General features: G+C 43.0%; 1 long non-coding RNA gene across 1 annotated transcript in view; it reads right to left on the bottom strand.

The window, feature by feature from the left end:
- The window catches only part of LOC100735786 (uncharacterized), a 76,777-nt gene that overhangs the window by 21,200 nt on the left and 41,162 nt on the right, over positions 1-14,415 (bottom strand). The window contains exon 5 of the long non-coding RNA XR_010047283.1: positions 391-531. This is a non-coding gene — a long non-coding RNA (uncharacterized LOC100735786). The remainder of the gene's footprint in view (positions 1-390; positions 532-14,415) is intronic.

Raw genomic sequence — 14,415 nt, 5'->3', positions numbered from 1 at the left:
TCTACTCTTCTAATTTATAAAACAGATGCATGGGTCTATCCAACTTTCTTAATTGACCTGAAATGATCTCACATACTGTATTAGGTGCCTTACTTTGAGAACAAGCAAGCTCCAGGCCTTTCCTGTCAGCCTTGGCATCTCACCAGCAGCGCCCAGGCCAGCTGCCTCGGCCGTGCCCACATTACTGTGATTTCCTGAGCCTCACCTTCTTAAAACAACCAGTGCTCCCAAAACAGGGTCCTCCTAAAACAGGGTCCGTTAGCTTTCTCTGACCTAGGTCAAGTCCCTGGCCCAAACTGCATGCATGTGATACTTCAATCCATGCATAGCCAGCAGCTAGGACAGTCCCAGCGGGTGCTGACCGTGATTCCCAAACAGACCCACACTCACGGCTTCCGTTCTGCACTCATCATCCCTCTCCGGGCCAGACAGCTCCAGCAGGATCGGACACACTCTGTGTTCAGTATCATTCTGGAAAATCAGCTGCTGTTCCAGAAGGATCAAAAGTACTTCCTGACTAAATTTTCTAACCTAGCAGAGGGGAGAAAAGACAAAAAGTAAAACACAAAATGAGAAGTGCTCTCAGGATCAAGACTGAACTCCCGAGCCAACCCTCCGTCCTTCCCCGAATCGAGTGCCAGCCACTTGGTCTTCCTGCCTTTGGCTTCCTCTTCCTGAGGCCCGTGAGGTCTAACTCATTCTCTCATTACTCTGCTCTCAGCCCAAAGCCCCTGTCACCCCAAAACCCATTCAAGCTCTCAATTTATACTCAGAAGAGGGCCCTGTACTTTTTCTCCATAGCTCAGATCCCAGACTTCTCTGCATACACACACACACACACACACACACACACACACACACACACAAACACACGCACACGCACACAAACTTCTTTCCTGTGTGAGTCATAATTGCCGCCTGCCTTGCCCAGTGCAGAGGGAACTCAGAGGGCAGGTACCATGTCGACTTGTCCTTGTCCTTCAGCACACCCTTAGGACCTGGTAGCAGGAAGGTCAAAGTTTTTCTTCTTCTTAGGATTGTAGAACAAATGGATGACCTAACAAACAGCCTTCTTTCCTCCACAGGGTAGGACTGGAAAACACGGCATCCTCGCCCTGCTCCTAGTGAACCCTGGTCTGCACGCCCGAGGCATGAATCGTAGCTCGTGCAGGGGAGGGCCTAACGGAGACTGCCTGGCTAACAGAAGACGAGGAACTCCTGCCCTTTGCCCCTGGCCCAAAGCAAGCAAGCACCAAAGCTCAGAGACACCAATAAAGCTAGAGTCCTGTCTTTAGGGAAAGGGAAGCATATGTATTCCCATGTACAGAAAAAATGATAATCTATCACTATGATGAGGAGGAAAAAAGAGCAACAGGCCCCAAAGTACAAAGACAGAGTGACAGGTGATTAGTTGATAGCGGGTTATAAGAGGACAGGCCTGTGACACTGCTGCCAGACGCAATGTGCCCTGATGCTTCTCAGCAGAGATGGAGGCAAAGTGCTTCAAGAAGATCACTCTGACAGCAGTGTTCTGACAGAACTGGAGGCCACACAGTGGAAGACTAAACGCAGCAAGGCAGTAACTGCGACTGTCCTGCTGGGAAGGATGGGGCTCAGGCTGCCGCCCGACGAGGAAAGGTGATGCCCAGTGGAGGAGACAACAGGGGGCTGCAACTAGAGGAGAACAGACCTCCACAAGGACTCTGAGGTGCCAGACCCCGGCTGTGGTTCTGGCATGTCAAGAACCAAGACCACAAGAAGATCACAGGCAAGAGACAAACCCACCACTGCCTTGCGGCATGGACAGAGGGAAAGGGATAAACGCAGGGTCATGCCAAGGAGGGAAGGGAAGGACCTGAATAGTGGGCCTGAGGTCGGCTGTCAAGACAGGAACTTGCCAAGAACAGTAATGACTCCCCAGAAGAGAGTTCAGTCCGATCCCTGGCATCTACAGGGAGGACTGTCACAGTCTGGATCTTGGAATCCCCAAAGGCCCGTGTGTGGAAGGCCTGGCTCCAGCTTGTGGCACGACTAGGAGGTAGTGGTGAGACCTAATGGAAAGGAGTTACATCCCTGAGGATGTGCCCTAGAAGGGGACCCAGGGACACTGGTCTTGGTCTCTTTTTGCTGATGGCTGCAAGGTTCACAATTTTGTTGTACCACAGGATCCATCATAAATGTCCTGCCTCACTACAGGCTCCAAATCAACCATGCCAACCAACCATGGACTAACACTGCTGAAATCACGAGCCAAAATAAACCTATAAACCTTTCCTCCTTAAAAGACTATCTCAGGTGTTTTGTCACAGAGACAGAAAGTGACCCAGTGACCTTGTCTGGAAAAGGGTCTTTGCTGATGTGATTAAATGAAGGATTCTGAGGTCATCCAAGTTGAGCTGGGTGGGTTATGTCCTGATGAGAGAGAAAACACGGAGAAAATGCTGAAAGAGAATGCTGCCGACGTCACAGGGTTGCTGGGGGAATAAAAGGATTTAAACAGGCATGAAGGACCAAGACCAGGGCTTGGGACACCGGATGCCAAAATGCATGCTGACTATTATTGTCATTAAAGGCACTCTCTAAGGGAGACAGTATTGCCAGGATTGCAGTGCAGGGCCCCAGGAGGACTGGGAGCTGTTCAGCCACCTCTTCCTCCCACGGCCCAGGGTGTGGGAGCCCAGTAACTTTAAGAACTCAACAGTTGCTAACAGTGACAAATGGAACACATGCACCAAGCAAAGAAAAAAAAAAAAGAAGTCACTGTGTAGATAAATAAATCTTGGGGAAAATATAAACACACTGCCATAAAACATTTAAAATGAATGGCCAAGAGCTGTCCAGATCAATGCTGATGGACCTAAAACAGAGAAGAAGACAGCAACTGGCAGGTGCAAGGCTCAGTCCAACACCATTTATGGAAGGTGTCGAAGGACCCAAAATGAGAAGATCTTCCTCAAGGCCACCATCACAAGCAGGGTGACTATGAAACCCTAGAGGTAAGGGACGGCGGTTTCCTATGGAAGGGGAAGGATGCAGGGCACTTGCAACCACAGCTGTGATCTCCAAATCAAAAACAAAAGGAGCCAAGAAAAACTGCAAAACGTGAACATCAGTTGGATGTAAGTGGTATGTATATGAGCGCTCATCACCCAGGCTTCTCTTCTGCGGTTAAGTATTTCAAGGTATTTTAAAAATTGAAACTAATTTTTTAAAAATCAAAAGCACTGGATTTTCCAGGGAGCAGCACAGTCAAGTCCATGCCAGACACCTAACGTGGCCTGTGGGCGCCAAGGCAGGCGTGGGAGCCTACAGTGGGGCAGGCAGAGGCTCGGGGGAGGCTGCAACACAGCGCCTTCCAGAGGGAATGGAGGCGTCGCAGGATGCGGAGCATCCTGGACTGAGGCCTGGAAGCAGAGAGGAAGGAGATGGGAGCAAGATCATCATGGAGACAGACAGGGCAATGGGACAGGTGTAAAACAAGCCAGATGTGAGCAGGGAGACAGGACAAGAGGGTGAACATGAAGACGTCCAACCCAAGATGGCACCTGACTGAGCCAGAGCGCAGCAGCTCAGAGTGCTGAGGAAGCTGCTCACGGACGGAAGGGAGAGTGTACTGCTGATCTAGACCCAGGAATGTTACTAAGATGCCACCGGACATCAGGCCCTCTACTAAATCACAGAGGTCCAGAAAGTCAGACCTGATCCTTTAGTCAGGTGCCCAAATTCGAGAATGAGAGGAAAGTTTATGGTTCCAGTATGCAGAAGAGCCTCCATGCTTCCAAAACAGACAAAAAAAAACCTCAGAAACCAGCACCAATATCCATCAAGGCTCCTTTCCAGACAGCCACCCCGCAACAGCACCCTGCACCATTTCTGCACCTCTGCGAGACGAATTAATAAGTACCATTCACCATACTTCCCAGGGTGGCAGAAAGGGGACAGGACACCATTCACACCAGTTCTGGAGGAAAGTGTGCCTCCCGGGAGATGACTCCCGAACACTGTGGCTGTGAGTGGCGGCAGCAGTCTTCACAAGAATATGGGTGTCATCCTGGTGTTGCCACTGGGTCTCCTCACCTGAGTGATGGATGTTCAGCAGCCATGACAAATACCTGCTGATGAACAGGCTGGCCTGAGAGCAAACCCACCACCACATCCGAGCAACGCAAGTCTCCACAAGCCACGGGGACTGCAGGGCACTGCCAGGGCCCACCACAGACATCTCCAAAGGCTGACACCCACTAACGCGAGGAGAAACCAACGGAGGGGCGGACATAGGGGAGCAGGCAGGTTGAAAGGAACAGATCCCAGCAGGGCTGAGGGCTGGACAGTGACAGGCGGCAGGTGACGTGACGGCTGAAGGGGAGAAGCAGGAGACCAGCCGTGCCTGCTGATGGGCCTCTTCAGAAAGACAAAGCAGGTGTCAGGCACCACTTGAGATGCTAGAATCCAACTACACTTACGGTCTACCCTTCCAGAACACAGTATGAGGCAATGACAGAAGACAAATACCACACAAAATACCAATCTCCTAACCCAGTATAATCTCATTTTCCAGGATGTGCTGTGGCACATTTCTGTAATCCCAGCACTCCCGGAGGCTGAGGCAGGATGATGGCTGTGAGTCTGGGGTCGGTCTGGGCTCCATAAGCAAGTTAAAGGCCAGCCTGCACAATACAGAGACACTGTCTCAGACAAGACAAAACAAAACAAAACAAAAGGTCCCAGGAGTTAGCTCAACGGCTCAAGCACTTGCCTGGTAAGCACAAGGTCCTGAGTTTGATCCCCTGGGGGGTGGGAGGATGTCTCTGAAGGAAACAGAAAACTCAATAGAACAAAATTGTAATCTTTACAACGTTCACTGTTATGTACAATGAAAAAAACTAAGCATTCAACACAGTTAAGAGATAAAGATTATGAAGAAACAGAGGAAAATATCTGTAGCCCAGAGATAAGGTCAAAAGGTCTGTCCTCCTCATCTCTTTATCCCCAGGCACAAAGCGCAGGCTTGGCTCCTAATGGGCACTCAGACACGGTCAGAGTAAATGAATGAATGGAAGAAATTGCATCACATGATGATTAGAAACGTGTGGGAAAATGCAAGCACCTAGAGAGGAAAATGTAAAAATAATCAAAACACTCACGCTAGCTGAGTGGAAATAGGATAACTTTTTCCTTATTTGAAAACTCCACTTAGGGGGCCAGGGGTTTAGCTCAGCGGCATAAGCACCTGCCTGGCAAGCGTGAGGCCCTGAGTTCAATCCCTGGCCCCCCCAAAAGAAAGAAAGAAAGAAAGAAAACTCCACTTAATCTTGTCACACAGTTTAACAATTAAAAATGAGTACCTGGCCCTTTAAAAAAGACAAAAGAAAAAAAAAACCTTGGATCAAGGAAGAAATACAAACTAAAAATTTAGAATTTCTTGAAAATAATGTAAGTATGCCATTTCATTGAACATCAGGTACGTTTACCCTTTGGGGGAAGCCATCCTCAAAATCACCGACACAAATAGAAATCTTGCAGCGCTACTCCTTGTAGAAATTTCACAGAGGCGAAGGACTAGAGAGAACACCAGTGTTCAATAAACTTCCGCTCTGTCCCCATCGAATATGACACTGTGGGTGCGGAGGGCAAACAAAGCTCCCAAGATGGCTGTGGCTTGGCTCTCGGGGTACACCTGACAGGGGAAATCAGGGAAGAGCAGCAAAGGGGCGCAGCATCATGCACCGGGGAAAGGAGCACGGGAACGTTTCGAGAACAGTCGGAGGAGAATAAGCCCGCACCTCAGAGCAGGTCAGAGGAACAGGAGATGAAGTCAGACTTCTCCAAACGAATTCGACTCTAGGAACTAGGGAGATACTTTAAGTAACACTAAATCAAAACATAAAATCTAAAGCTATTATCAAAATAAACAAACACTCTTGAAAATAAACAGAGTGGCACTTGCCTGCAGTCCCCGCTCCTCAGAATGCTGAGGCTGGAGAAACAGCCTCGCATGAGCCCAGGAGGTCAACATCAGCCTGAGCAACAAAGACCTTAGCTCAGAACACACACACACACACACACACACACACACATACACATACACACACACACAGCACACAATAACAAACAAATAAAGAAACATAACTGCATGAAGCTGGAGACTTAACTGCAAAGAGAAGGGTAATGCAAATGATTTTAAGCTTTTAAGCACAGAAATATAAATGTGAATGTGTGTCTCTAGTGGTAGTGGCCTAAAGACAAAAAGAACTCCAAAGAAATCTTAAACTATATTCAGTAATCCTATTACATTGCTAGTAATAACACTAGCATTTTTATTTTGAATCTACACACATGTTCATGTCATTAAGTAACAATATTTTTACCATGTGATAACACATTTATATTATGTATCATTTCATAAAAAAACAATACAATTATAAAATCAAGGCAGTTAAGTAAAAGTCAAATAATCTTAAATCTGAGTTGCAAATACCAATATAAATTCATGAGGCATTTTATTTAAGAAAAGAAACTGCTCTGATACCAGAAGCAATCTTGCTGCTATAGCTATGAGCATACCCAGTACCTATGTTCTGATTTCCTATAATTTTCTCTATAAAAGAACCTGAGTCCCTTGGAGAAATGGTCAACTCTGGGTAAACTGCACTACCAAAGTCTACTCAAGTCTTGTCACAAGGTTCTCGAGCCAATCTGAAGGGCTTCCACTGGCCAACGCTGGAGCAATTTATTCATCAAAAGGATTTAAGAGATTCACACATTAAACAAATTCAACCTGTGAACTTCCTTTGTATTCTAATTTGAACAGGTCATCTGCAGGAAATACATTTATGAGAAAACTGAGACAATTGGACCAATGACTAGATATTAGATGATATTAAATAACTGTTGGTATTTCTTATAATTATACTAATAGCATCACAATTTTAAAAATAAGTCTGTGTTTTTTAGAGAACCATATTAAAGTATTTACAATGAAAGTGACAGAGATTCTAGGAATAGCTTTTATCTGTGCTAGATTTTATCTAGGTAAGATAAAAACCACTGGTCAAATGTTAATGATCACGGAAGTGATAAGGGTACGTGATCATCCATCTTAATATCTCTACTGCTACGCATGTTAGAAATTATCCATGATATAAAATTAAAGAGGCCAGGCATGGTGGTACATGCCGATAATCCCAGCACTCAACAGGCTGAGGCAGGTAGATCGCTGTGAGTTCTAGGCCAGCCTGAGCTACACAGTGAGGTCAAGGCTAGCTGGAACTACACAGTGAGACCCTGTCTCAAAAACCCCCTCAAAAATAAAAAAATTAAAGAAAACAAGAAATCTTGCACCCATAAGGAAGAGCGCTGCCCAGCTCCCCGTATGAGGGCAGGAGCTGGGCACAAACAGACCTTTAGTCCCTGAATCAATTAATGGTAAAAGTGTGTTTAACTTATGAGTATCAGCTAAACTAAGACTGAAGAAAATTTGCTAAAGCATCCTTTTCTTTTCTCTTTTTTTTTTTTTCTTTTCCAGTACTGAGGATTGAACCCAGAGCCTCATGCATTCTGAACAAGTATAAAGCACTTCAGGTGACAATTTTCAAACCTGATTATCTGGATCTGTAAGGCCCCTCACTACCACAGGTACAAAATATTCAGAAAACACCGCGGGAAAATCTGGTCTGTTTTCTCGTAAAAAAGTAGCAATTGGAGGAATCTGTTCCAACAGCTCAGTCCGCACTGTGGGCTCCAGAGCAAGAGAAATCAGAGAAAGATATATGTTAAGAATAAGCCAAGCCTCCTATATAATATATACTGATAGTTTCTAGCTTTTCTTACTAAAATACTTCATCAAGGAAATTAGACAAATGCAGTTTAAAAATCATTTCCCATTTAGAGTATTTATGCTACAGACAGGCTTAAAAAGCTAATAAGCTATACAGCAATATAAAACATAAAAAGGAAGAATGACAACTCTATTAGAATGAGCCATATATAAATCGAGGAAGGAGCAAAAAGTCTGCATGCTGGGCCAGCGTCCAAAAGCTATTACAACTAATGGCTTCCATGTGAGACCTATGGATTGTGCTTATTTAAATTCCAGGCAGGATGTATACATTATAAATAATTCTTTCATAAATGCACTCCCCCATAATCCACACACCCCAATTATTTCTAAGGCAAAGCATTAAACAAAAAAGCAGCTCTAGCTCCAATATACCACATTAAAGTTAACACAAATATATAATTGCTGAAGCACTGTAAATGGTGATTCATTTACAAAGAGAATCCATTTAAAGACTCAAAACATCCACTTGGGTCTTTTTAAAGTGTTGTGTCATCTTCATATGAATGTTTTAAACTAATATGGGAACTATATGGAAGGCTTATTTTTCTATTTTCAGTTAAAATCCTCAAAATCTAAGGCCTATGATCCCCAAAACTTTCTGAAACAGCTGGCCATTCATTATGAATCCAGGGAAGGGGCTGCAGAGCAGCTACCAGTGTGAGCAACCCACTACTCATGCATCTTACAGTGCTGGGGGTGGGGGCGACAATGCCATTGTGTCTGCTGTACAGCGATGTGCTTTTCTTCCAGAATAGCAATCATGGAGAAGTAGAAAGAGAAAGAAAAATCAAGATTAGCCCACAGAGATCATAGGTGAGAGAAACTAATGACTGGGATTGTTCTAATCCAAAGCACCTCTTTTGATTGGGTATTTCTTAGCAACCAATAGTCTGGCAAAATTCAGGAAATACAAAAGGCCTAACTGCCAGGGCAAATGACATTTGTAGCCATTAGTCATCCTAATTTTCTTAAAAAAAAAAAAAAAAAAAAGAAACAATTTAGTCATTTTAAAATAAGATGCCCATTCTTCATGACAAAACCCCATTTATGGTCAGATATTGCTTAAAGTTGGTAGATTAATAAACAAGTTCTTTAAGTTTACTACTGATTATATACAATTTTTTTTAGAAATGTACAAGTAAAAACTAAAATTACATAGTAATTATACAAGCCTGCATCTTCTGACAATCTGCCTACAATCTCTATTACTCTTAAGAAGTCTTCTTCATTGTCACTGAAGTCCCAGAAGATATCAAGCAGTCCTCTGGCAATAATCTGATTATAGAAACAGAAATGATCCACACAGTTATTTGGGTACATTAACTAAAGAAAGCTAAGAGCCAGAAATTGTGCTAAAAGCAGATACCATGAGCAAAAGAAAGTCACAATCTCAGTCCAGGAGGACAGAGACCATCATTCCAACGTGGGCTGCAATCCCACAGAGCTGGAAATCCATACCTTCCCCTCTTGCCTGGAAGTCATTAGAATTTAAAACGGTTTTCTTGAGGTTTCACTTTTTTTCTCTTTCTGTCTTTTTGAGACAAAGTCTCACTACGCAGCATAGGCTGGCCTTGAACTCACTTTGTAGCTCAGGCTGACCTCGAAATTGCAGTGATCCTCCTGCCTCTGCCTCTCGAGTGCTGGGATGACAGGTGTGCATCACCACTTCCGGCTCCTCTTGAGATAAAGGAAAACCATCTCTCTGCTTTGCTAACAAATTCTTTAGGCCCAGATAAACTTGTAAGTAAAGCCTGTGACGGTGGGAGTGAATTAAGAAAGAAAAAGGAAAAGGCCAGAGAGGCACCTGGTGGCTCTCTCATTGAGCAAGGAATGAGGAAACACAGATTATGAGTCTAACTAATCTTTAAAATTCAGACATTTCCCCATTTAGTATATTAACTCTCGTAACTCTCTGTGTTGATTAAACACAAAAACCATAAAAAGAGGAGAAGGACATCCAACACTCGATTTGAAGGTGTATGGAAAGCTACAGGCGGGCCACACAGAGACAACCTGAAGGCTCAAGGACAGAGTCAGTGTCTGGGGCCCTGGGCCTGAGCAACATACAGGAGAGCAGAGGTCAGTCTGTAGCTAAGGAACAAAGGACAGGGTGTGTGTGTGTGTGTGTGTGTGTGTGTGTGTGTTCCTCATAAGTGTCAGTAAGTCTGAATCACCTACTGATAACTTCACTAAAAGTAAATGTTCTAAATTTTCCAACAAAGTAGATTGACACAGTGTATTAAAAAACTAAAACTAGATATTGCTCGTAAGAAACACATTTTAAACTTAAAACTGCAAGTAAGTTAAAGATAAAAAGATGAGCCAAGCATGGTAGAGCAGAAAGGCAATCTCAGCACCCAAGAGGCTTAAGTGAAAAGAGGCCAAGGTTGAGGTATCCTGGGTTACAAGCTGCGTTCCAGGGCAGTCTGGATTACACAGTGAGGCCCTGCTTGAAAAATAAACAAACAAATACAATTAAAAGGATGAAAAAAGATATGCTAACAGTAGTCAAAAGGAAGCTGACTTTTGGGGCTGGAGATACAGCTCAGTGCCACAATGCCTGTCTAGCAAGCACAAGGTCCTAATTTTGATTCATGGTACCAAAAAAGCACCGAATTTTAGACAAAGCTTATCCCCAGGGATAAAGAAAGTCAGATTTTTAAAAAGTCAGTTTATATTAATAAAGGGACAAATTTATAAAGAAGACCTAGTAACTTAAAATGTTTCTGTGCTTAAAACAGAGTTTCAAGCCAGTGGCACACGCCTGTAATCCCAGCTCTCAGGAGGGTGCAGCAGGAGGATCGTTATAAATTTGAGATCATCCTAGGATAGAAGTGAGCCCAGGGCCAGCTTGAACTACATAGTGAGACCCTATCTCAAAAAGACAAAAACAAAAAAAAAAAAGAATAGAGTTTCAAACTATGTAGCAAAACAAATAAAATTGCAGGAGAAATACTTAAAAATCAGTGTAAGAGTTCAGAAATAGACCCACACATACATACATCTCTAAGTGATTTATTTTTTACTAGAGGGAATAAGGAAAGAATAATCTTTTCAAAAAGTGGTGCTGTAAGACATATTCATATAGGGAAAAAATAAACCTTAGCTCTTACCTCTTAACATACACAAAAATTAATTGAAAATCAATTACAAATCATAAAACTTCTTGAAAATAAAAAAATATTTTTTGTGACTTTAAGTTACATTTAAGTTACAGTTCTTCCAAGATCCCAAAATATACAAACCTTGAAAGAAAATAATTGATAAACTGGACTTCATCAAAATTAAAAACTTTTGCTTCCCAAATTAATCATTAAGAAAACAAACAAAAAGCAACACAATGGAGAAAATATCTGACAATTCAGATCACACAGAAATGCGTGAGTCACTCTTATTCTCTTACAGCTCAACAATAAGATGGCCCAATTTTAAAAAATCTGTTCATAACAAAACTGTTTGCAGTCTCACTGTTTGAAAGTCCACTTTATATGCTTTAATTTTGTAACTTGAACAACTATTTATAAGATAACAGTATGTAATCTATTAACTAGTGATTTCCTATTGTTTATTTTTTCTGAAATTCTGTATAACTTGTACCTTATTTGTTTTTTTTCTTTTTCTCCCTAATAAAAAAAATTATTAAAAAAAAATCTGTTCATAAAGTTTCCCAGCAGCACTATTCGTAACCAAGCAAAGTTGATTAACAGCCTAGATATTATCAGCTGACGAGTGGGTAAACAAAATACACTACATCCTTGCGGGGGAATTTTGTTGGAGCAACAGAAAGGAGCGCAGTTCTAACACCTGCTGTAACACAGATAAACCTTGAGAGAGCGTGCAAAGTGAGAGAGTCATGGTTATTTGTTGTTTTTGTTTGGATTTCATTTTGGTTTTGCAGTGAGGACTGAATTAGGGCTTTCATACTGAGCTACATCCCCAGCCCTTTTTTATTTTTTTTCAATTTTGAGACAGGATCTTGCTAAATTGCCAAGTTGCCCAGGCTAAGCTCAAACTTACAATCCTCCTGCCTCAGTCTCCCAGAGTGTGAGGATTAGAGGCTACCATGTTCTGCTAAAACCACATATTACAAGATTACAACTCTATCAAATGTTTAGAATAAGCAAATCAATGAAGACAGAAAGTAAATTAGTGGTTGCCTAGGGCTACAGCAGGATGCTGAGGATGGATGGGTAATGACTGCTAATGGAAACACGATTTCTTCTTGAGAAGTGAAAAACTGTTTTAAAATTCATTGTGGTGATTTTGCACAGTTCTGTGAATATACTAAAAACTATCAACTTCCAGGCAGTGAACTGTATGATACAGAAATTAAATCTCAATGAAGCTGTCATATTTTTAAGAAGTGTAAAAGATTTTAACTCATGTACAAATATATCCATATATAGACACAGTCAGGAAATGTCACACGTCTTCAGGAAAATACAGGTCTCTACAGGCCATACAGATAACACCTGAGCCACGTCATCAGTCAGTGTCACCATAACAATCCCTGGGCATTGTGCTCTCCTGCCACGGAGCACTGAGGACACAGCACTTCTGCAGTGTGCAACCCCAGAGTTCAGGACCTTGGTCTAATTACAAGACAACATCAGACACGTTTTGGGAAACATTCTACAAAATATCTGATCATTCTTCTTCAAACTTGGTCAAGATAGACCAAGAAATTGTCAAAGACTGGAGGAACTTAGAGAGACATGACAACTAAATCCAACACGGCATCCTAGATGGTGCTCTGGAACAGAGAAAGGGACAACATGGAAGGACAAAGCTCAAGGAAGCTGCAGGGTCATCACTAGTGCTGAACCAATGCCAGTGTTAACGTCTCAGTTTTGATGAGTGCAGTATGTTTCCACCTGAGATAACATTGCAGCAGGGCGTCTTGCCCGTGGCACTACTGCTGTTTTCCAGCAGGTCACTGCTGACGCCATCCTGAGCGCATGCTGGTCTCTACCTACTAGGGTTAGGGCACTCCTTCTCCTCAGTAATGTAACCTCCAAAAACGTTACTCTGACAAGTGATGGTGCCAAAGGTCCCACGGGGCAAAATCATCGTGGCTGAGAGCTGCTGCATTAGAAGTTGGGCAGAAGGTATAAGGGAATTCTCACACGGCTGGTACAGCCCTTTAGGAATTTGTATCAAAATAAAAAGCTTAAAGACAAAAAAAACCCCACAGAGACAAACTGAAGCTACAATGTGATAATATGAAACCACTAGAAAAACTTAAAATTACGATGGCAACACCAAGTTGGAGCAAAAGGAACTCACAGTCATTATTGGTAGGAATGCAAAATAGTACAGGTGATTTGGAAGTCTTGCAATTGCTCAAAAAGCTAAACACACACTTATCATTCAACCCACCAATTTCACTCTTAGGTATTTCACCCAAGTGAAAGGAAAACGTGTCCACACCAAAAAGCACGAGGGTGTTCCTATAAGCATTATTCAAAATAGCCATCAACTGGCGAATGCATAACAAAATGCAGAACATTCATACAGTGGAAAATACTTAAAATAAAAAAGAACAAATTATCGGTAACAATAAGAATGAATTTCTAATGCGTTCTGCCAAGGTAAAGAAGCCAGATACCGTAAGAGCATGTGTCCTATGCCCTTTAAATTAAATACCAGAAAAGTTTTCACGGTTCTGAAAATATTAAGCACCATGTCAGTGGCTGCCTGGGCCCACAGCAGTGGCCGAGGGGGGACTGACTGCAAAGAAGGAAACAAGGGAACTTGCTGAGTGATAAAAATGTTCAAAATGGATTATGGTAATGTAATGGTTGCATGACTATGGATATTTACCCAAACTCATCCAAGTGGATGGTCACAGTGCTATGGTTACGTCATGTTATGTTATGTTATGTTATGTTATGTTATGTTATGTTATGTCAGTAAAGTCACCTGAAACAAAGACTGGAGGACAGTATTCAGCAGTAGCTTTGGGGACCGGCAAGTCTCAGGGTACAAGAAGAAAAACGACACCTCCTGCACACATCCTTTCAAGAAGCGGAAACTGGCCTCTGCCTCTGCCTGCATCTACACGCTCCCCCGAGTAAATGACACACCAGGGCCCATTCGCATCATTCCTGGCCATGCACGTGTCAGGAGAACTAGTTGAAGTCAAAAACCCACCTTGATTTGCAGGAAAAGAAGACTAGAAATACAGAATGCAAAGAGGCAGTCTTTTGGTGCAGCACATTACAGGGAGAATCCATCAACTCAAGCCTGTCCACCGAGAGACTTACACCACCCTGGGGATGGCAGGTCAAGGTCTGGCAGCCAGGAGGCTTGGGGAAGTCAAAAGAGACACTATGGAGAAAGTCACTCGTTACATTTCACTGGACTACATTTATGTCACCTCCCCTGGGAAATCAAGCAACTAAGATCCCCAATCTGCTTCTAAGGCCCTAGAATGGATACACAAACCTGCATCTAGCTTCAAGTGCTCACAAAGGACCTGCCCTCTTAAGAAAAAGAGACCAAAGGGATAAGGAACATGCCCTGAAGCAGGGACAGTCCGAGGCAGTGAATACAGACGGGAAAGAGCTAAAGAA

This window comes from Cavia porcellus, unplaced genomic scaffold (assembly GCF_034190915.1).
Source record: "Cavia porcellus strain 051 isolate PalLab524CR breed Dunkin Hartley unplaced genomic scaffold, mCavPor4.1 scaffold_5, whole genome shotgun sequence".
Lineage (NCBI taxonomy): Eukaryota > Metazoa > Chordata > Mammalia > Rodentia > Caviidae > Cavia > Cavia porcellus.
The sequence above is the reverse complement of the archived record's forward strand: the minus strand, read 5'-3'. Positions and strand labels throughout refer to the sequence as shown.